Here is a 22,318-nt window from a genome sequence, read left to right on the forward strand (position 1 = left end):
TAAGCGTTTGGATGGGAGGTAGTATAATGGAGTATTAGGAGGAGAGGCGAGAGAGTGACAGTGGTACTACTAGTAAACTCCTAGGACTCTTGATTATGGAAACTCTGTGACAGGCATTTAACTTTGGAAAACATTTGGCCAACTACAGGTTGCTTTTGCTTTGCAGAAAATCCACGCCGGGAAACTCCAGTTGGGGCCCAGCTGCGGAACGCTTTAGGACACTGTGAATTCCAGGTGGAGACAACCCTTCAACAAACACAAATTACAGGTAAGATAAGCGTTTGGATGGGAGGTAGTATAATGGAGTATTAGGAGGAGAGGCGAGCGAGTGACAGTGGTACTACTAGTAAACTCCTAGGACTCTTGATTATGGAAACTCTGTGACAGGCATTTAACTTTGGAAAACATTTGGCCAACTACAGGTTGCTTTTGCTTTGCAGAAAATCCACGCCGGGAAACTCCAGTTGGGGCCCAGCTGCGGAACGCTTTAGGACACTGTGAATTCCAGGTGGAGACAACCCTTCAACAAACACAAATTACAGGTAAGATAAGCGTTTGGATGGGAGGTAGTATAATGGAGTATTAGGAGGAGAGGCGAGAGAGTGACAGTGGTACTACTAGTAAACTCCTAGGACTCTTGATTATGGAAACTCTGTGACAGGCATTTAACTTTGGAAAACATTTGGCCAACTACAGGTTGCTTTTGCTTTGCAGAAAATCCACGCCGGGAAACTCCAGTTGGGGCCCAGCTGCGGAACGCTTTAGGACACTGTGAATTCCAGGTGGAGACAACCCTTCAACAAACACAAATTACAGGTAAGATAAGCGTTTGGATGGGAGGTAGTATAATGGAGTATTAGGAGGAGAGGCGAGAGAGTGACAGTGGTACTACTAGTAATCTCCTAGGACTCTTGATTTAGGAAACTCTGTGACAGGCATTTAACTTTGGAAAACATTTGGCCAACTACAGGTTGCTTTTGCTTTGCAGAAAATCCACGCCGGGAAACTCCAGTTGGGGCCCAGCTGCAGAACGCTTTAGGACACCGTGAATTCCAGGTGGAGACAACCCTCAACAAACACAAATTACAGGTAAGATAAGCGTTTGGATGGGAGGCTCAAAAGTAGTAAAAAACAGCTATGCTCAGATAAAGTTTGAAAAAGTATATTTTTATATCCCTAACAAAATAAACTCCCGCAAGACCCTCCCTAACCCCAACAAATAAATAGTCCATCAAAAGTCCCCAAAAACCCCAACTCCCAATTCCCACCCCCCAAAAGTCTCTAAAAAAGGGGCAAGGGACACTCTACGGATGCAGGTTGTTGAATTTGGCCTCCAGGGCATCAAACTTCTCCTGGATGATGGCTTGATCTAAACGGAGGCCCTCCACCAGATTGTGATACTCCTTCCATCTCTGGACCTCCGCCTCTAGCTTGGACACTCTGCGGAGTGCAAGGCGCAAGCGAGCCTTTACAGTACTGTGAGGAGGTGCAGCCTTTGCTGCTCGGCGGTGGCGTCTTCCAGCACGGCTCCGGTTGGCTGGAGCACTGCGCTTACCGGCAGAACGTGGGGTCACGGAGGAGGATGCAGAAGATGTTACACTGGAGTGCGTGTCGTCCCCCTCCATTTCCACCAGCCGGCGATATTGCGCAACAGTGGCATCCAGCCTCCGTTGCCGGGCAAGTACAGCCCGCATACTCCTGCTCGGTTTCGATGTTTTGGTATTACCAACTATAAGAAGAAAGAAAAACATAATCTGTAACGAATGCTCTTTAAGAATATGATTAACACAAAATGATTCAGCAGGAAGTTGTGTCACAGTACAACTAGCAACTAGCCAGCGCAGTACAAAACTATTGAGGCCAGTATCATGGGCGTCCGCATGGAGGGGCAAGGGGGGGCGCTTGAATCACCATTTCCCTTCCCACAACTCACTTGTATCCTTGGTTTGGTGCTCTTTCATATGAAAGAGATCTGGCAGAAGTGAGTGACTTTTCCTCTGAGCCGTTAACCACACCAGCAACCGTATCATCTGCACCAGGCCCAGGCGATATGTCTCTATCTCTCTCTCTGTCTCCCTCTACCTCGCTGTCTCTCTCTCTGTCTCCCTCCCTCACCCTCCCTCTGGCTCCCTCCCTCTCTCTCTCCTTCTGTCTTCCTCTCTCTCTGCCTCTATCTGTCTGTCGGTCCCAGCCTGCTGTAATTACCATATTGTAATTTGTCACTGGTCCAGCACTGGATACACATCATATGCTATCTAAGAGTCAGATAGTACCATGATCCAGCTTACCTGTACTCCACACCACCGCTGCCTGCTTCCTCACAGTCTGATTGTCCACTTGCGCCGCATCCTCCCCAGAGTCGCCCTCAGACTCCGAGTCGATGACGATCACGTCCGAGCTGGCCCCGCCACCAGCTGTTCCACCTAAAAAATATATTTAAGACTGTTAGATTACACCACTCACTAGTATTTGGTCTAGGAATGAAGAAGTTTGAAAACAGAAAAAAGAATTGACTGTCTACTCTAGTCTAAAGTAAAAATGTCCCTCCTTCCAGGGAAGGCTGTTGTCTTGCTGCACTTTTTTGTCACAATTGATGAATGCTTGCTTAATTTTAACACACATCTTTTTTCTCTGAACAGACAGACGCTGGACTTCTACGGACAAGAGCAACCAACTAAACCAGGTGAAAGCTCGGCTCGACCACAAGACATGTGTTCCATTACTCATCAACTCAGCACCAAGCACTTTTCCTTTTCCAGCTAACTTTATTTTAATATATGTGTTTACTTTTACTTTTTTTAATAAAGCTTTTAAACTTGAATAGACTCTGTGGTTTTTGGTCCTCCAAGCTAGAGTGACCGAGAGAAAGGTTTTGTAATTTTTGCAAGGAGGAGTCCGTGCCGCTGACACTACCGAGTTTATACTATAGTATACAGTGTGCCAAACACGCCACTCTGAAATATTATTACTCTGGTCTTTGGTGTCCATAGTAAGGTTTGTGGAGAATTGTCCCTGCAACAGTAGTATTATTGATTTAGCTCCTATCTAAACACTGTTTCGAAAATTTAAATTAGGAACGCTTGGACAACAATAGGTCCTCTATATTTAAATGAAAACTTACTGGGGCCAGCAAAGGAGCACTCGCCGCCCTGGCCTGCATCATCCTCCTCCTTTGGAGCCACTGCATCCGCTGTTTCTGTCCGCTTGCCCCTGGGCGGACCTGACGTACAACATGAAAGAAAGAACAGAAAAAAATGATGATTGCTGCTTGTCGATGTCCTTGTCAACCAAATCAAACATTTAGAAAGAACAAGAACCAACTATTTTAGCCAAAAAGAGGGCTACAAAGGAAGGACTGCACCTGAGCCTCTACTCAGTCATTTAGGACAATGATGCGTCACTGAAACCCTGCGCCTGCATGAAGCAGGCTTATGGCTTGACGCAGCATTGCTGGAGCTGCGCCATTGTTGCAACGCAACTCCATCAATGAGCCGCCTTTACGGCACCGATGCGTAACGCTTCGGTGACGTTTTGGCACCATGGCGTGCCGCATTGAAAATACGGCGCACCATGGGTGGTGCTGGCGTGCCTCACACTTTGCAGGGATGCACAGGTAATGCACTTAGGGGCATACTTACGAGTTCTGGGCTGCACACCTCCAGAGGTGCACCAGAACAAAATGCGTAACTCAAAACTAACCTTGCGTCACGGCAGATGCGCCGCAATTACAATGCGGCAAACCCTGGCGCAAGGGTAGGCAGATGCGTGATGCATCTCGTGACGAAAGAGGGGCGCATCTCTAGAGTCGCGTCGCGGGCGCGATGCAACTATAGCAATGCTCAGGGATGCCCAATACTCAACATACCACATCAGTCCTTACGCCTGCTTCAAGCAAGCAGGCATAAAGAATTGACGTAGCAGCGTCGCGGAAGTGCCTGCGTTAAATCTTGTAGATTTCACGCAGGCACTTTTGCGAGGCGCACATCTGCCTGACCGCCACCCCCCCCCCCCTCCCCCTGCGTGGCAACGCACTCATTGTGGCGCAGGCCCAGGTCTTAACGTGGCGCATCTCCTTAGAAGCATCACGTTGTACATGACTCGCTGGGATGCGCCACGTTTACGTCGCTGTGCGTCAGGTAAGGCAGCATAAACGTGGCGCAAGGGGCTTGTAAATCTGCCCCTTTGTGTCTAGCATTACGCAGTTCTGTAAAGTACACTCATACATTACTCAGCCCAATTAAATGAACACAAAATAGAAAACAAATAAGCAGTGGCACCGCCACAGAGAAAGAGAGCAGTGCACCTGAAATGCACAGAAGATTTTGAAATATTAATTTAGCTCTCCTATCAATGTAATCAGCAGCATTATTGTTCTTTGTAAAAAAGTTAAAGCAAACATTTGCAATATTAACACACAGAGCAGGAGAAAAAACAGAGTAGTGAGTGATGAAAAAATTGCTACTACTACTCACCAAGCCCGGGGACCTCCACTCCCAGCAGATCGAGCAGGTCGTGCTCCCGCTCCAGAATATCGGTCCAGCGGTGGGTCACCTGATTATAGGTGCGCTGGACCCCCGTGATCTTAAAAAGGGCCCGGCACACCTGCCCCCACCGCTTCCGACGCTCCTGGCTGTTGGTATAACCGGCAGCAATCCTGCCGCCTGCTGCGATGGTCCTCGGGAGACGGCGCTGCACAAAATAAACGAGTGAGCCCACCTCCTCAGGGCTGAAGATCTCCCTGGGCACCACCATTTCCGCCCTCAAGCGGCCACACGGGAGCCGGGCACGGGCTGCGGTGCCCGGCTTGGGCAGCTTGACAGCTGTCTTCACCATGTTCTGGGCAGGTAAGGAGATAAAATGAAAAAGAATAGGAGTAGAGAAGAAGGAAATAAAAGTTTAAAAAGTACTTGAAAAGTAAACAAAAGTAGCCTAAAACACAAAAATATAGACCTAAAAAACAAGAGGGATAGAAAAAAAGTTTAATAGATCAAAAACAAAATAAAATAAGCAAAGGATGGCAGAGATATACAGAGGATAGAAACACCATGCCCAGACACATAGGAATGAATGAAAAACAAGATGGCGGCCGATCACGTGAGCGTAAGTAGGTTCTCACGCGATTTCTCTCGCGAACTCGTGCGAACTTGTATTCGCAAGGCGCTCATCGCGCGAGACTACACATAGCGGGCGGAAAGGGAAAAACGTCACGCAAACAAAATGGCGGCGCCCAGAAACCTTGGGGTAACTCGCACGAGTTCGCGGCTTACACGATCGATTTCGCACGACGCCGCGCCTCGCGAATAGTGCGAAATTACCGAAAAACGAGTTTTGCAAAAGGAAAAGCTATGAGCAGGTGCAAAAGTTCAACCTCATCATTTGTAACCATTCCCTGTAGTGCTTCCTGAAGGGGCCATCCAGAATTCGGTTAGGTTCCTGTTAAAAAAAAATTACATTGCAACAAACAGGAAAAGGAAAGGAAAGGGAGCAGACAAGCAGGTGCCAGCCTTCATTAATGTCAGTTGGGGCAGGGCAGGTGTTGTTGTAATTTAATTATGCAAAACTTAAGGCACTTAGCAGGTGTGCTTTGCTTTGCCACAATAATGTACACTCACTGGTCAACCAGAGGGTGCTGTGATGACACCGAGGGTGGCATGGGTGTGACAGCCAGAGGGTGGCATGGGTAAACCATAGTGCCAGTGTTGACAGAGGATGGCAGTGCTTTGTTTGCCCCAATAATGTACACTGGTGAACCAGAGGGTGCTGTGATGATACAGAGGGTGACATGGGTGAGCCCGAGGGTGGCATGGGTGAACAAAGAGAGTGCCAGTGGTGACAGAGGGTGGCAGTGATGAAGAAAGGCTTGCAAACAGGCTGGGCACGTAGAAACAACAAGTTCGCAAAACTGGCGACCGGACAAGTAAGTTCGCAATTTGCGAAATTGCACAAAACCCTCGCGAACTTGCAGAAACCCATGCGAACACCCCAAAAAATAAAATCCGCAAAATCCGCGAGGATTCGCGGATTTTGCGGATTTTCGCAATCCGCAAATCCGCAAATCCGCAAATTCGCGGATTGCGAATCCGCAAAATCCGCCCATGCCTAATTTGGAGGCATTTAATGTTCGAGCAAAAACGGCTGATTTTCGACAAAAGAGATAACACCCCCCATTACGTCATGCTTCAGAAATGTGGAAAATGGTCCGTTTTCAAATGTTTTATTTTTGAACGTCAGTTCACATTTGTAGGTGGATCATCAGTGTTAGAGCTAAAATTAGCATGTTTAAAGTGATTTTCATGCTTCCAGGGGCTCGGGAAGTTAATTAAATACCATTTGGAGGCATTTAATGTTCGAGCAAAAACGGCTGATTTTCGACAAAAGAGATAACACCCCCCCCATTACGTCATGCTTCAGAAATGTGGAAAATGGTCCGTTTTCAAATGTTTTATTTTTGAACGTCAGTTCACATTTGTAGGTGGATCATCAGTGTTAGAGCTAAAATTTGCATGTTTAAAGTGATTTTCATGCTTCCAGGGGCCCAAAACACAAGATTTATGGAATGGTTAAAAGTGCATGAAAATGGCCAATTTACTCACTCTGAGTTCTCAAGAAGGGTTTCTTCACCCCGGGAAGTTAATTAAATACCATTTGGAGGCATTTAATGTTCGAGCAAAAACGGCTGATTTTCGACAAAAGAGATAACACCCCCCCATTACGTCATGCTTCAGAAATGTGGAAAATGGTCCGTTTTCAAATGTTTTATTTTTGAACGTCAGTTCACATTTGTAGGTGGATCATCAGTGTTAGAGCTAAAATTAGCATGTTTAAAGTGATTTTCATGCTTCCAGGGGCCCAAAACACAAGATTTATGGAATGGTTAAAAGTGCATGAAAATGGCCAATTTACTCACTCTGAGTTCTCAAAAAGGGTTTCTTCACCCCGGGAAGTTAATTAAATACCATTTGGAGGATTTTAATGTTCGAGCAAAAACGGCTGATTTTCGACGAAAGAGCTAACACCCCCCCATTACGTCATGCTTTAGAAATGTGGAAAATGGTCCGTTTTCAAATGTTTTATTTTTGAACGTCAGTTCACATTTGTAGGTGGATTGATCAGTGTTAGAGCTAAAATTAGCATGTTTAAAGTGATTTTCATGCTTCCAGGGGCCCAAAACACAAGATTTATGGAATGGTTAAAAGTGCATGAAAAGGGCCAATTTACTCACTCTGAGTTCTCAAAAAGGGTTTCTTCACCCCGGGAAGTTAATTAAATACCATTTGGAGGCATTTAATGTTCGAGCAAAAACGGCTGATTTTCGACAAAAGAGATAACACCCCCCCATTACGTCATGCTTCAGAAATGTGGAAAATGGTCCGTTTTCAAATGTTTTATTTTTGAACGTAAGTTCACATTTGTAGGTGGATCATCAGTGTTAGAGCTAAAATTAGCATGTTTAAAGTGATTTTCATGCTTCCAGGGGCTCGGGAAGTGAAATAAATACCATTTGGAGGCATTTAATGTTCGAGCAAAAACGGCTGATTTTCGTCAAAAGAGATAACGCCCCCCCATTACGTCATGCTTCAGAAATGTGGAAAATGGTCCGTTTTCAAATGTTTTATTTTTGAACGTCAGTTCACATTTGTAGGTGGATCATCAGTGTTAGAGCTAAAATTAGCATGTTTAAAGTGATTTTCATGCTTCCAGGGGCTCGGGAAGTTAATTAAATACCATTTGGAGGCATTTAATGTTCGAGCAAAAACGGCTGATTTTCGACAAAAGAGATAACACCCCCCCATTACGTCATGCTTCAGAAATGTGGAAAATGGTCCGTTTTCAAATGTTTTAGTTTTTGAACGTCAGTTCACATTTGTAGGTGGATCATCAGTGTTAGAGCTAAAATTAGCATGTTTAAAGTGATTTTCATGCTTCCAGGGGCTCGGGAAGTTAATTAAATACCATTTGGAGGCATTTAATGTTCAAGCAAAAACGGCTGATTTTCGACAAAAGAGATAACACCCCCCCATTACGTCATGCTTCAGAAATGTGGAAAATGGTCCGTTTTCAAATGTTTTATTTTTGAACGTCAGTTCACATTTGTAGGTGGATCATCAGTGTTAGAGCTAAAATTAGCATGTTTAAAGTGATTTTCATGCTTCCAGGGGCTCGGGAAGTGAAATAAATACCATTTGGAGGCATTTAATGTTCGAGCAAAAACGGCTGATTTTCGACAAAAGAGATAACACCCCCCCATTACGTCATGCTTCAGAAATGTGGAAAATGGTCCGTTTTCAAATGTTTTATTTTTGAACGTCAGTTCACATTTGTAGGTGGATCATCAGTGTTAGAGCTAAAATTAGCATGTTTAAAGTGATTTTCATGCTTCCAGGGGCCCAAAACACAAGATTTATGGAATGGTTAAAAGTGCATGAAAATGGCCAATTTACTCACTCTGAGTTCTCAAAAAGGGTTTCTTCACCCCGGGAAGTTAATTAAATACCATTTGGAGGCATTTAATGTTCGAGCAAAAACGGCTGATTTTCGACAAAAGAGATAACACCCCCCCATTACGTCATGCTTCAGAAATGTGGAAAATGGTCCGTTTTCAAATGTTTTATTTTTGAACGTCAGTTCACATTTGTAGGTGGATCATCAGTGTTAGAGCTAAAATTAGCATGTTTAAAGTGATTTTCATGCTTCCAGGGGCCCAAAACACAAGATTTATGGAATGGTTAAAAGTGCATGAAAATGGCCAATTTACTCACTCTGAGTTCTCAAAAAGGGTTTCTTCACCCCGGGAAGTTAATTAAATACCATTTGGAGGCATTTAATGTTCGAGCAAAAACGGCTGATTTTCCACAAAAGAGATAACACCCCCCCATTACGTCATGCTTCAGAAATGTGGAAAATGGTTTGTTTTCAAATGTTTTATTTTTGAACGTCAGTTCACATTTGTAGGTGGATCATCAGTGTTAGAGCTAAAATTAGCATGTTTAAAGTGATTTTCATGCTTCCAGGGGCTCGGGAAGTGAAATAAATACCATTTGGAGGCATTTAATGTTCGAGCAAAAACGGCTGATTTTCGACAAAAGAGATAACACCCCCCCATTACGTCATGCTTCAGAAATGTGGAAAATGGTCCGTTTTCAAATGTTTTATTTTTGAACGTCAGTTCACATTTGTAGGTGGATCATCAGTGTTAGAGCTAAAATTAGCATGTTTAAAGTGATTTTCATGCTTCCAGGGGCCCAAAACACAAGATTTATGGAATGGTTAAAAGTGCATGAAAATGGCCAATTTACTCACTCTGAGTTCTCAAAAAGGGTTTCTTCACCCCCGGGAAGGTAATTAAATACCATTTGGAGGCATTTAATGTTAGAGCAAAAACGGCTGATTTTCGACAAAAGAGATAACACCCCCCCATTACGTCATGCTTCAGAAATGTGGAAAATGGTCCGTTTTCAAATGTTTTATTTTTGAACGTCAGTTCACATTTGTAGGTGGATCATCAGTGTTAGAGCTAAAATTAGCATGTTTAAAGTGATTTTCATGCTTCCAGGGGCCCAAAACACAAGATTTATGGAATGGTTAAAAGTGCATGAAAATGGCCAATTTACTCACTCTGAGTTCTCAAAAAGGGTTTCTTCACCCCGGGAAGTTAATTAAATACCATTTGGAGGCATTTATTGTTAGAGCAAAAACTGCTGATTTTCGACAAAAGAGATAACACCCCCCCCATTACGTCATGCTTCAGAAATGTGGAAAATGGTCCGTTTTTAAACGTTTTATTTTTGAACGTCAGTTCACATTTGTAGGTGGATCATCAGTGTTAGAGCTAAAATTAGCATGTTTAAAGTGATTTTCATGCTTCCAGGGGCTCGGGAAGTTAATTAAATACCATTTGGAGGCATTTAATGTTCGAGCAAAAACGGCTGATTTTCGACAAAAGAGATAACACCCCCCCATTACGTCATGCTTCAGAAATGTGGAAAATGGTCCGTTTTCAAATGTTTTATTTTTGAACGTCAGTTCACATTTGTAGGTGGATCATCAGTGTTAGAGCTAAAATTAGCATGTTTAAAGTGATTTTCATGCTTCCAGGGGCTCGGGAAGTTAATTAAATACCATTTGGAGGCATTTAATGTTCGAGCAAAAACGGCTGATTTTCGACAAAAGAGATAACACCCCCCCATTACGTCATGCTTCAGAAATGTGGAAAATGGTCCGTTTTCAAATGTTTTATTTTTGAACGTCAGTTCACATTTGTAGGTGGATCATCAGTGTTAGAGCTAAAATTAGCATGTTTAAAGTGATTTTCATGCTTCCAGGGGCTCGGGAAGTTAATTAAATACCATTTGGAGGCATTTAATGTTCGAGCAAAAACGGCTGATTTTCGACAAAAGAGATAACACCCCCCCATTACGTCATGCTTCAGAAATGTGGAAAATGGTCCGTTTTCAAATGTTTTATTTTTGAACGTCAGTTCACATTTGTAGGTGGATCATCAGTGTTAGAGCTAAAATTAGCATGTTTAAAGTGATTTTCATGCTTCCAGGGGCCCAAAACACAAGATTTATGGAATGGTTAAAAGTGCATGAAAATGGCCAATTTACTCACTCTGAGTTCTCAAAAAGGGTTTCTTCACCCCGGGAAGTTGATTAAATACCATTTGGAGGCATTTAATGTTCGAGCAAAAACGGCTGATTTTCGACAAAAGAGATAACACCCCCCATTACGTCATGCTTCAGAAATGTGGAAAATGGTCCGTATTCAAATGTTTTATTTTTGAACGTCAGTTCACATTTGTAGGTGGATCATCAGTGTTACAGCTAAAATTAGCATGTTTAAAGTGATTTTCATGCTTCCAGGGGCCCAAAACACAAGATTTATGGAATGGTTAAAAGTGCATGAAAATGGCCAATTTACTCACTCTGAGTTCTCAAAAAGGGTTTCTTCACCCCGGGAAGTTAATTAAATACCATTTGGAGGCATTTAATGTTCGAGCAAAAACGGCTGATTTTCGACAAAAGAGATAACACCCCCTCATTACGTCATGCTTCAGAAATGTGGAAAATGGTCCGTTTTCAAATGTTTTATTTTTGAACGTCAGTTCACATTTGTAGGTGGATCATCAGTGTTAGAGCTAAAATTAGCATGTTTAAAGTGATTTTCATGCTTCCAGGGGCTCGGGAAGTGAAATAAATACCATTTGGAGGCATTTAATGTTCGAGCAAAAACGGCTGATTTTCGACAAAAGAGATAACAACCCCCCATTACGTCATGCTTCAGAAATGTGGAAAATGGTCCGTTTTCAAATGTTTTATTTTTGAACGTCAGTTCACATTTGTAGGTGGATCATCAGTGTTAGAGCTAAAATTAGCATGTTTAAAGTGATTTTCATGCTTCCAGGGGCTCGGGAAGTGAAATAAATACCATTTGGAGGCATTTAATGTTCGAGCAAAAACGGCTGATTTTCGACAAAAGAGATAACACCCCCCCATTACGTCATGCTTCAGAAATGTGGAAAATGGTCCGTTTTCAAATGTTTTATTTTTGAACGTCAGTTCACATTTGTAGGTGGATCATCAGTGTTAGAGCTAAAATTAGCATGTTTAAAGTGATTTTCATGCTTCCAGGGGCTCGGGAAGTTAATTAAATACCATTTGGAGGCATTTAATGTTCGAGCAAAAACGGCTGATTTTCGACAAAAGAGATAACACCCCCCCATTACGTCATGCTTCAGAAATGTGGAAAATGGTCCGTTTTCAAATGTTTTATTTTTGAACGTCAGTTCACATTTGTAGGTGGATCATCAGTGTTAGAGCTAAAATTAGCATGTTTAAAGTGATTTTCATGCTTCCAGGGGCTCGGGAAGTTAATTAAATACCATTTGGAGGCATTTAATGTTCGAGCAAAAACGGCTGATTTTCGACAAAAGAGATAACACCCCCCCATTACGTCATGCTTCAGAAATGTGGAAAATGGTCCGTTTTCAAATGTTTTATTTTTGAACGTCAGTTCACATTTGTAGGTGGATCATCAGTGTTAGAGCTAAAATTAGCATGTTTAAAGTGATTTTCATGCTTCCAGGGGCCCAAAACACAAGATTTATGGAATGGTTAAAAGTGCATGAAAATGGCCAATTTACTCACTCTGAGTTCTCAAAAAGGGTTTCTTCACCCCGGGAAGTTAATTAAATACCATTTGGAGGCATTTAATGTTCGAGCAAAAACGGCTGATTTTCGACAAAAGAGATAACACCCCCCCATTACGTCATGCTTCAGAAATGTGGAAAATGGTCCGTTTTCAAATGTTTTATTTTTGAACGTCAGTTCACATTTGTAGGTGGATCATCAGTGTTACAGCTAAAATTAGCATGTTTAAAGTGATTTTCATGCTTCCAGGGGCCCAAAACACAAGATTTATGGAATGGTTAAAAGTGCATGAAAATGGCCAATTTACTCACTCTGAGTTCTCAAAAAGGGTTTCTTCACCCCGGGAAGTTAATTAAATACCATTTGGAGGCATTTAATGTTCGAGCAAAAACGGCTGATTTTTGACAAAAGAGATAACACCCCCTCATTACGTCATGCTTCAGAAATGTGGAAAATGGTCCGTTTTCAAATGTTTTATTTTTGAACGTCAGTTCACATTTGTAGGTGGATCATCAGTGTTAGAGCTAAAATTAGCATGTTTAAAGTGATTTTCATGCTTCCAGGGGCTCGGGAAGTGAAATAAATACCATTTGGAGGCATTTAATGTTCGAGCAAAAACGGCTGATTTTCGACAAAAGAGATAACACCCCCCCATTACGTCATGCTTCAGAAATGTGGAAAATGGTCCGTTTTCAAATGTTTTATTTTTGAACGTCAGTTCACATTTGTAGGTGGATCATCAGTGTTAGAGCTAAAATTAGCATGTTTAAAGTGATTTTCATGCTTCCAGGGGCTCGGGAAGTGAAATAAATACCATTTGGAGGCATTTAATGTTCAAGCAAAAACGGCTGATTTTTGACAAAAGAGATAACACCCCCCCATTACGTCATGCTTCAGAAATGTGGAAAATGGTCCGTTTTCAAATGTTTTATTTTTGAACGTCAGTTCACATTTGTAGGTGGATCATCAGTGTTAGAGCTAAAATTAGCATGTTTAAAGTGATTTTCATGCTTCCAGGGGCTCGGGAAGTTAATTAAATACCATTTGGAGGCATTTAATGTTCGAGCAAAAACGGCTGATTTTCGACAAAAGAGATAACACCCCCCCATTACGTCATGCTTCAGAAATGTGGAAAATGGTCCGTTTTCAAATGTTTTATTTTTGAACGTCAGTTCACATTTGTAGGTGGATCATCAGTGTTAGAGCTAAAATTAGCATGTTTAAAGTGATTTTCATGCTTCCAGGGGCTCGGGAAGTTAATTAAATACCATTTGGAGGCATTTAATGTTCGAGCAAAAACGGCTGATTTTCGACAAAAGAGATAACACCCCCCCATTACGTCATGCTTCAGAAATGTGGAAAATGGTCCGTTTTCAAATGTTTTATTTTTGAACGTCAGTTCACATTTGTAGGTGGATCATCAGTGTTAGAGCTAAAATTAGCATGTTTAAAGTGATTTTCATGCTTCCAGGGGCCCAAAACACAAGATTTATGGAATGGTTAAAAGTGCATGAAAATGGCCAATTTACTCACTCTGAGTTCTCAAAAAGGGTTTCTTCACCCCGGGAAGTTAATTAAATACCATTTGGAGGCATTTAATGTTCGAGCAAAAACGGCTGATTTTCGACAAAAGAGATAACACCCCCCCATTACGTCATGCTTCAGAAATGTGGAAAATGGTCCGTTTTCAAATGTTTTATTTTTGAACGTCAGTTCACATTTGTAGGTGGATCATCAGTGTTACAGCTAAAATTAGCATGTTTAAAGTGATTTTCATGCTTCCAGGGGCCCAAAACACAAGATTTATGGAATGGTTAAAAGTGCATGAAAATGGCCAATTTACTCACTCTGAGTTCTCAAAAAGGGTTTCTTCACCCCGGGAAGTTAATTAAATACCATTTGGAGGCATTTAATGTTCGAGCAAAAACGGCTGATTTTTGACAAAAGAGATAACACCCCCTCATTACGTCATGCTTCAGAAATGTGGAAAATGGTCCGTTTTCAAATGTTTTATTTTTGAACGTCAGTTCACATTTGTAGGTGGATCATCAGTGTTAGAGCTAAAATTAGCATGTTTAAAGTGATTTTCATGCTTCCAGGGGCTCGGGAAGTGAAATAAATACCATTTGGAGGCATTTAATGTTCGAGCAAAAACGGCTGATTTTCGACAAAAGAGATAACACCCCCCCATTACGTCATGCTTCAGAAATGTGGAAAATGGTCCGTTTTCAAATGTTTTATTTTTGAACGTCAGTTCACATTTGTAGGTGGATCATCAGTGTTAGAGCTAAAATTAGCATGTTTAAAGTGATTTTCATGCTTCCAGGGGCTCGGGAAGTGAAATAAATACCATTTGGAGGCATTTAATGTTCGAGCTAAAACGGCTGATTTTCGACAAAAGAGATAACACCCCCCCATTACGTCATGCTTCAGAAATGTGGAAAATGGTCCGTTTTCAAATGTTTTATTTTTGAACGTCAGTTCACATTTGTAGGTGGATCATCAGTGTTAGAGCTAAAATTAGCATGTTTAAAGTGATTTTCATGCTTCCAGGGGCCCAAAACACAGATTTATGGAATGGTTAAAAGTGCATGAAAATGGCCAATTTACTCACTCTGAGTTCTCAAAAAGGGTTTCTTCACCCCGGGAAGTTAATTAAATACCATTTGGAGGCATTTAATGTTCGAGCAAAAACGGCTGATTTTCGACAAAAGAGATAACACCCCCCCATTACGTCATGCTTCAGAAATGTGGAAAATGGTCCGTTTTCAAATGTTTCATTTTTGAACGTCAGTTCACATTTGTAGGTGGATCATCAGTGTTAGAGCTAAAATTAGCATGTTTAAAGTGATTTTCATGCTTCCAGGGGCCCAAAACACAAGATTTATGGAATGGTTAAAAGTGCATGAAAATGGCCAATTTACTCACTCATAGTTCTCAAAAAGGGTTTCTTCACCCCAGGAAGTGAATTAAATACCATTTGGAGGCATTTAATGTTCGAGCAAAAACGGCTGATTTTCGACAAAAGAGATAACACCCCCCCATTACGTCATGCTTCAGAAATGTGGAAAATGGTCCGTTTTCAAATGTTTTATTTTTGAACGTCAGTTCACATTTGTAGGTGGATCATCAGTGTTAGAGCTAAAATTAGCATGTTTAAAGTGATTTTCATGCTTCCAGGGGCTCGGGAAGTTAATTAAATACCATTTGGAGGCATTTAATGTTCGAGCAAAAACGGCTGATTTTCGACAAAAGAGATAACACCCCCCCATTACGTCATGCTTCAGAAATGTGGAAAATGGTCCGTTTTCAAATGTTTTATTTTTGAACGTCAGTTCACATTTGTAGGTGGATCATCAGTGTTAGAGCTAAAATTAGCATGTTTAAAGTGATTTTCATGCTTCCAGGTGCTCGGGAAGTTAATTAAATACCATTTGGAGGCATTTAATGTTCGAGCAAAAACGGCTGATTTTCGACAAAAGAGATAACACCCCCCCATTACGTCATGCTTCAGAAATGTGGAAAATGGTCCGTTTTCAAATGTTTTATTTTTGAACGTCAGTTCACATTTGTAGGTGGATCATCAGTGTTAGAGCTAAAATTAGCATGTTTAAAGTGATTTTCATGCTTCCAGGGGCTCGGGAAGTGAAATAAATACCATTTGGAGGCATTTAATGTTCGAGCAAAAACGGCTGATTTTCGACAAAAGAGATAACACCCCCCCATTACGTCATGCTTCAGAAATGTGGAAAATGGTCCGTTTTCAAATGTTTTATTTTTGAACGTCAGTTCACATTTGTAGGTGGATCATCAGTGTTAGAGCTAAAATTAGCATGTTTAAAGTGATTTTCATGCTTCCAGGGGCCCAAAACACAAGATTTATGGAATGGTTAAAAGTGCATGAAAATGGCCAATTTACTCACTCTGAGTTCTCAAAAAGGGTTTCTTCACCCCGGGAAGTTAATTAAATACCATTTGGAGGCATTTAATGTTAGAGCAAAAACGGCTGATTTTCGACAAAAGAGATAACACCCCCCCATTACGTCATGCTTCAGAAATGTGGAAAATGGTCCGTTTTCAAATGTTTTATTTTTGAACGTCAGTTCACATTTGTAGGTGGATCATCAGTGTTAGAGCTAAAATTAGCATGTTTAAAGTGATTTTCATGCTTCCAGGGGCTCGGGAAGTGAAATAAATACCATTTGGAGGCACTTAATGTTCGAGCAAAAACGGCTGATTTTCGACAAAAGAGATAACACCCCCCCATTACGTCATGCTTCAGAAATGTGGAAAATGGTCCGTTTTCAAATGTTTTATTTTTGAACGTCAGTTCACATTTGTAGGTGGATCATCAGTGTTAGAGCTAAAATTAGCATGTTTAAAGTGATTTTCATGCTTCCAGGGGCTCGGGAAGTAAAATAAATACCATTTGGAGGCATTTAATGTTCGAGCAAAAACGGCTGATTTTCGACAAAAGAGATAACACCCCCCATTACGTCATGCTTCAGAAATGTGGAAAATGGTCCGTTTTCAAATGTTTTATTTTTGAACGTCAGTTCACATTTGTAGGTGGATCATCAGTGTTAGAGCTAAAATTAGCATGTTTAAAGTGATTTTCATGCTTCCAGGGGCCCAAAACACAAGATTTATGGAATGGTTAAAAGTGCATGAAAATGGCCAATTTGCTCACTCTGAGTTCTCAAAAAGGGTTTCTTCACCCCGGGAAGTTAATTAAATACCATTTGGAGGCATTTAATGTTTGAGCAAAAACGGCTGATTTTCGACAAAAGAGATAACACCCCCCCATTACGTCATGCTTCAGAAATGTGGAAAATGGTCCGTTTTCAAATGTTTCATTTTTGAACGTCAGTTCACATTTGTAGGTGGATCATCAATGTTAGAGCTAAAATTAGCATGTTTAAAGTGATTTTCATGCTTCCAGGGGCCCAAAACACAAGATTTATGGAATGGTTAAAAGTGCATGAAAATGGCCAATTTACTCACTCTGAGTTCTCAAAAAGGGTTTCTTCACCCCGGGAAGTGAATTAAATACCATTTGGAGGCATTTAATGTTCGACCAAAAACGGCTGATTTTCGACAAAAGAGATAACACCCCCCCATTACGTCATGCTTCAGAAATGTGGAAAATGGTCCGTTTTCAAATGTTTTATTTTTGAACGTCAGTTCACATTTGTAGATGGATCATCAGTGTTAGAGCTAAAATGAGCATGTTTAAAGTGATTTTCATGCTTCCAGGGGCTCGGGAAGTGAAATAAATACCATTTGGAGGCATTTAATGTTCGAGCAAAAACGGCTGATTTTCGACAAAAGAGATAACACCCCCCCATTACGTCATGCTTCAGAAATGTGGAAAATGGTCCGTTTTCAAATGTTTTATTTTTGAACGTCAGTTCATATTTGTAGGTGGATCATCAGTGTTAGAGCTAAAATTAGCATGTTTAAAGTGATTTTCATGCTTCCAGGGGCTCGGGAAGTTAATTAAATACCATTTGGAGGCATTTAATGTTCGAGCAAAAACGGCTGATTTTCGACAAAAGAGATAACACCCCCCCATTACGTCATGCTTCAGAAATGTGGAAAATGGTCCGTTTTCAAATGTTTTATTTTTGAACGTCAGTTCACATTTGTAGGTGGATCATCAGTGTTAGAGCTAAAATTAGCATGTTTAAAGTGATTTTCATGCTTCCAGGGGCTCGGGAAGTTAATTAAATACCATTTGGAGGCATTTAATGTTCGAGCAAAAACGGCTGATTTTCGACAAAAGAGATAACACCCCCCCATTACGTCATGCTTCAGAAATGTGGAAAATGGTCCGTTTTCAAATGTTTTATTTTTGAACGTCAGTTCACATTTGTAGGTGGATCATCAGTGTTAGAGCTAAAATTAGCATGTTTAAAGTGATTTTCATGCTTCCAGGGGCCCAAAACACAAGATTTATGGAATGGTTAAAAGTGCATGAAAATGGCCAATTTACTCACTCTGAGTTCTCAAAAAGGGTTTCTTCACCCCGGGAAGTTAATTAAATACCATTTGGAGGCATTTAATGTTCGAGCAAAAACGGCTGATTTTCGACAAAAGAGATAACACCCCCCCATTACGTCATGCTTCAGAAATGTGGAAAATGGTCCGTTTTCAAATGTTTTATTTTTGAACGTCAGTTCACATTTGTAGGTGGATCATCAGTGTTACTGCTAAAATTAGCATGTTTAAAGTGATTTTCATGCTTCCAGGGGCCCAAAACACAAGATTTATAGAATGGTTAAAAGTGCATGAAAATGGCCAATTTACTCACTCTGAGTTCTCAAAAAGGGTTTCTTCACCCCGGGAAGTTAATTAAATACCATTTGGAGGCATTTAATGTTCGAGCAAAAACGGCTGATTTTCGACAAAAGAGATAACACCCCCTCATTACGTCATGCTTCAGAAATGTGGAAAATGGTCCGTTTTCAAATGTTTTATTTTTGAACGTCAGTTCACATTTGTAGGTGGATCATCAGTGTTAGAGCTAAAATTAGCATGTTTAAAGTGATTTTCATGCTTCCAGGGGCTCGGGAAGTGAAATAAATACCATTTGGAGGCATTTAATGTTCGAGCAAAAACGGCTGATTTTCGACAAAAGAGATAACACCCCCCCATTACGTCATGCTTCAGAAATGTGGAAAATGGTCCGTTTTCAAATGTTTTATTTTTGAACGTCAGTTCACATTTGTAGGTGGATCATCAGTGTTAGAGCTAAAATTAGCATGTTTAAAGTGATTTTCATGCTTCCAGGGGCCCAAAACACAGATTTATGGAATGGTTAAAAGTGCATGAAAATGGCCAATTTACTCACTCTGAGTTCTCAAAAAGGGTTTCTTCACCCCGGGAAGTTAATTAAATACCATTTGGAGGCATTTAATGTTCGAGCAAAAACGGCTGATTTTCGACAAAAGAGATAACACCCCCCCATTACGTCATGCTTCAGAAATGTGGAAAATGGTCCGTTTTCTAATGTTTCATTTTTGAACGTCAGTTCACATTTGTAGGTGGATCATCAGTGTTAGAGCTAAAATTAGCATGTTTAAAGTGATTTTCATGCTTCCAGGGGCCCAAAACACAAGATTTATGGAATGGTTAAAAGTGCATGAAAATGGCCAATTTACTCACTCTTAGTTCTCAAAAAGGGTTTCTTCACCCCAGGAAGTGAATTAAATACCATTTGGAGGCATTTAATGTTCGAGCAAAAACGGCTGATTTTCGACAAAAGAGATAACACCCCCCCATTACGTCATGCTTCAGAAATGTGGAAAATGGTCCGTTTTCAAATGTTTTATTTTTGAACGTCAGTTCACATTTGTAGGTGGATCATCAGTGTTAGAGCTAAAATTAGCATGTTTAAAGTGATTTTCATGCTTCCAGGGGCTCGGGAAGTTAATTAAATACCATTTGGAGGCATTTAATGTTCGAGCAAAAACGGCTGATTTTCGACAAAAGAGATAACACCCCCCATTACGTCATGCTTCAGAAATGTGGAAAATGGTCCGTTTTCAAATGTTTTATTTTTGAACGTCAGTTCACATTTGTAGGTGGATCATCAGTGTTAGAGCTAAAATTAGCATGTTTAAAGTGATTTTCATGCTTCCAGGGGCTCGGGAAGTTAATTAAATACCATTTGGAGGCATTTAATGTTCGAGCAAAAACGGCTGATTTTCGACAAAAGAGATAACACCCCCCCATTACGTCATGCTTCAGAAATGTGGAAAATGGTCCGTTTTCAAATGTTTTATTTTTGAACGTCAGTTCACATTTGTAGGTGGATCATCAGTGTTAGAGCTAAAATTAGCATGTTTAAAGTGATTTTCATGCTTCCAGGGGCTCGGGAAGTTAATTAAATACCATTTGGAGGCATTTAATGTTCGAGCAAAAACGGCTGATTTTCGACAAAAGAGATAACACCCCCCCATTACGTCATGCTTCAGAAATGTGGAAAATGGTCCGTTTTCAAATGTTTTATTTTTGAACGTCAGTTCACATTTGTAGGTGGATCATCAGTGTTAGAGCTAAAATTAGCATGTTTAAAGTGATTTTCATGCTTCCAGGGGCTCGGGAAGTGAAATAAATACCATTTGGAGGCATTTAATGTTCGAGCAAAAACGGCTGATTTTCGACAAAAGAGATAACACCCCCCCATTACGTCATGCTTCAGAAATGTGGAAAATGGTCCGTTTTCAAATGTTTTATTTTTGAACGTCAGTTCACATTTGTAGGTGGATCATCAGTGTTAGAGCTAAAATTAGCATGTTTAAAGTGATTTTCATGCTTCCAGGGGCCCAAAACACAAGATTTATGGAATGGTTAAAAGTGCATGAAAATGGCCAATTTACTCACTCTGAGTTCTCAAAAAGGGTTTCTTCACCCCGGGAAGTTAATTAAATACCATTTGGAGGCATTTAATGTTCGAGCAAAAACGGCTGATTTTCCACAAAAGAGATAACACCCCCTCATTACGTCATGCTTCAGAAATGTGGAAAATGGTCCGTTTTCAAATGTTTTATTTTTGAACGTCAGTTCACATTTGTAGGTGGATCATCAGTGTTAGAGCTAAAATTAGCATGTTTAAAGTGATTTTCATGCTTCCAGGGGCTCGGGAAGTGAAATAAATACCATTTGGAGGCATTTAATGTTCGAGCAAAAACGGCTGATTTTCGACAAAAGAGATAACACCCCCCCATTACGTCATGCTTCAGAAATGTGGAAAATGGTCCGTTTTCAAATGTTTTATTTTTGAACGTCAGTTCACATTTGTAGGTGGATCATCAGTGTTAGAGCTCAAATTAGCATGTTTAAAGTGATTTTCATGCTTCCAGGGGCTCGGGAAGTGAAATAAATACCATTTGGAGGCACTTAATGTTCGAGCAAAAACGGCTGATTTTCGACAAAAGAGATAACACCCCCCCATTACGTCATGCTTCAGAAATGTGGAAAATGGTCCGTTTTCAAATGTTTTATTTTTGAACGTCAGTTCACATTTGTAGGTGGATCATCAGTGTTAGAGCTAAAATTAGCATGTTTAAAGTGATTTTCATGCTTCCAGGGGCTCGGGAAGTAAAATAAATACCATTTGGAGGCATTTAATGTTCGAGCAAAAACGGCTGATTTTCGACAAAAGAGATAACACCCCCCATTACGTCATGCTTCAGAAATGTGGAAAATGGTCCGTTTTCAAATGTTTTATTTTTGAACGTCAGTTCACATTTGTAGGTGGATCATCAGTGTTAGAGCTAAAATTAGCATGTTTAAAGTGATTTTCATGCTTCCAGGGGCCCAAAACACAAGATTTATGGAATGGTTAAAAGTGCATGAAAATGGCCAATTTGCTCACTCTGAGTTCTCAAAAAGGGTTTCTTCACCCCGGGAAGTTAATTAAATACCATTTGGAGGCATTTAATGTTTGAGCAAAAACGGCTGATTTTCGACAAAAGAGATAACACCCCCCCATTACGTCATGCTTCAGAAATGTGGAAAATGGTCCGTTTTCAAATGTTTCATTTTTGAACGTCAGTTCACATTTGTAGGTGGATCATCAATGTTAGAGCTAAAATTAGCATGTTTAAAGTGATTTTCATGCTTCCAGGGGCCCAAAACACAAGATTTATGGAATGGTTAAAAGTGCATGAAAATGGCCAATTTACTCACTCTGAGTTCTCAAAAAGGGTTTCTTCACCCCGGGAAGTGAATTAAATACCATTTGGAGGCATTTAATGTTCGACCAAAAACGGCTGATTTTCGACAAAAGTGATAACACCCCCCCATTACGTCATGCTTCAGAAATGTGGAAAATGGTCCGTTTTCAAATGTTTTATTTTTGAACGTCAGTTCACATTTGTAGATGGATCATCAGTGTTAGAGCTAAAATGAGCATGTTTAAAGTGATTTTCATGCTTCCAGGGGCTCGGGAAGTGAAATAAATACCATTTGGAGGCATTTAATGTTCGAGCAAAAACGGCTGATTTTCGACAAAAGAGATAACACCCCCCCATTACGTCATGCTTCAGAAATGTGGAAAATGGTCCGTTTTCAAATGTTTTATTTTTGAACGTCAGTTCATATTTGTAGGTGGATCATCAGTGTTAGAGCTAAAATTAGCATGTTTAAAGTGATTTTCATGC

The 22,318-nt window shown here is 40.7% G+C and overlaps 1 long non-coding RNA gene across 1 annotated transcript; it reads left to right on the forward strand.

Annotated features, from left to right (window-relative positions):
• The first annotated feature begins 713 nt into the window (after positions 1-713).
• On the forward strand, positions 714-2,821 carry LOC147672506 (uncharacterized). The gene is made up of 2 exons (XR_015303513.1): positions 714-816; positions 2,640-2,821. It is a non-coding gene; the product is annotated as an uncharacterized LOC147672506 (long non-coding RNA).
• Positions 2,822-22,318: the final 19,497 nt, after the last annotated feature.

The sequence above is a fragment of the Lissotriton vulgaris genome, unplaced genomic scaffold (genome assembly GCF_964263255.1).
Source record: "Lissotriton vulgaris unplaced genomic scaffold, aLisVul1.2 SCAFFOLD_250, whole genome shotgun sequence".
Classification (NCBI taxonomy): Eukaryota; Metazoa; Chordata; class Amphibia; order Caudata; family Salamandridae; genus Lissotriton; species Lissotriton vulgaris.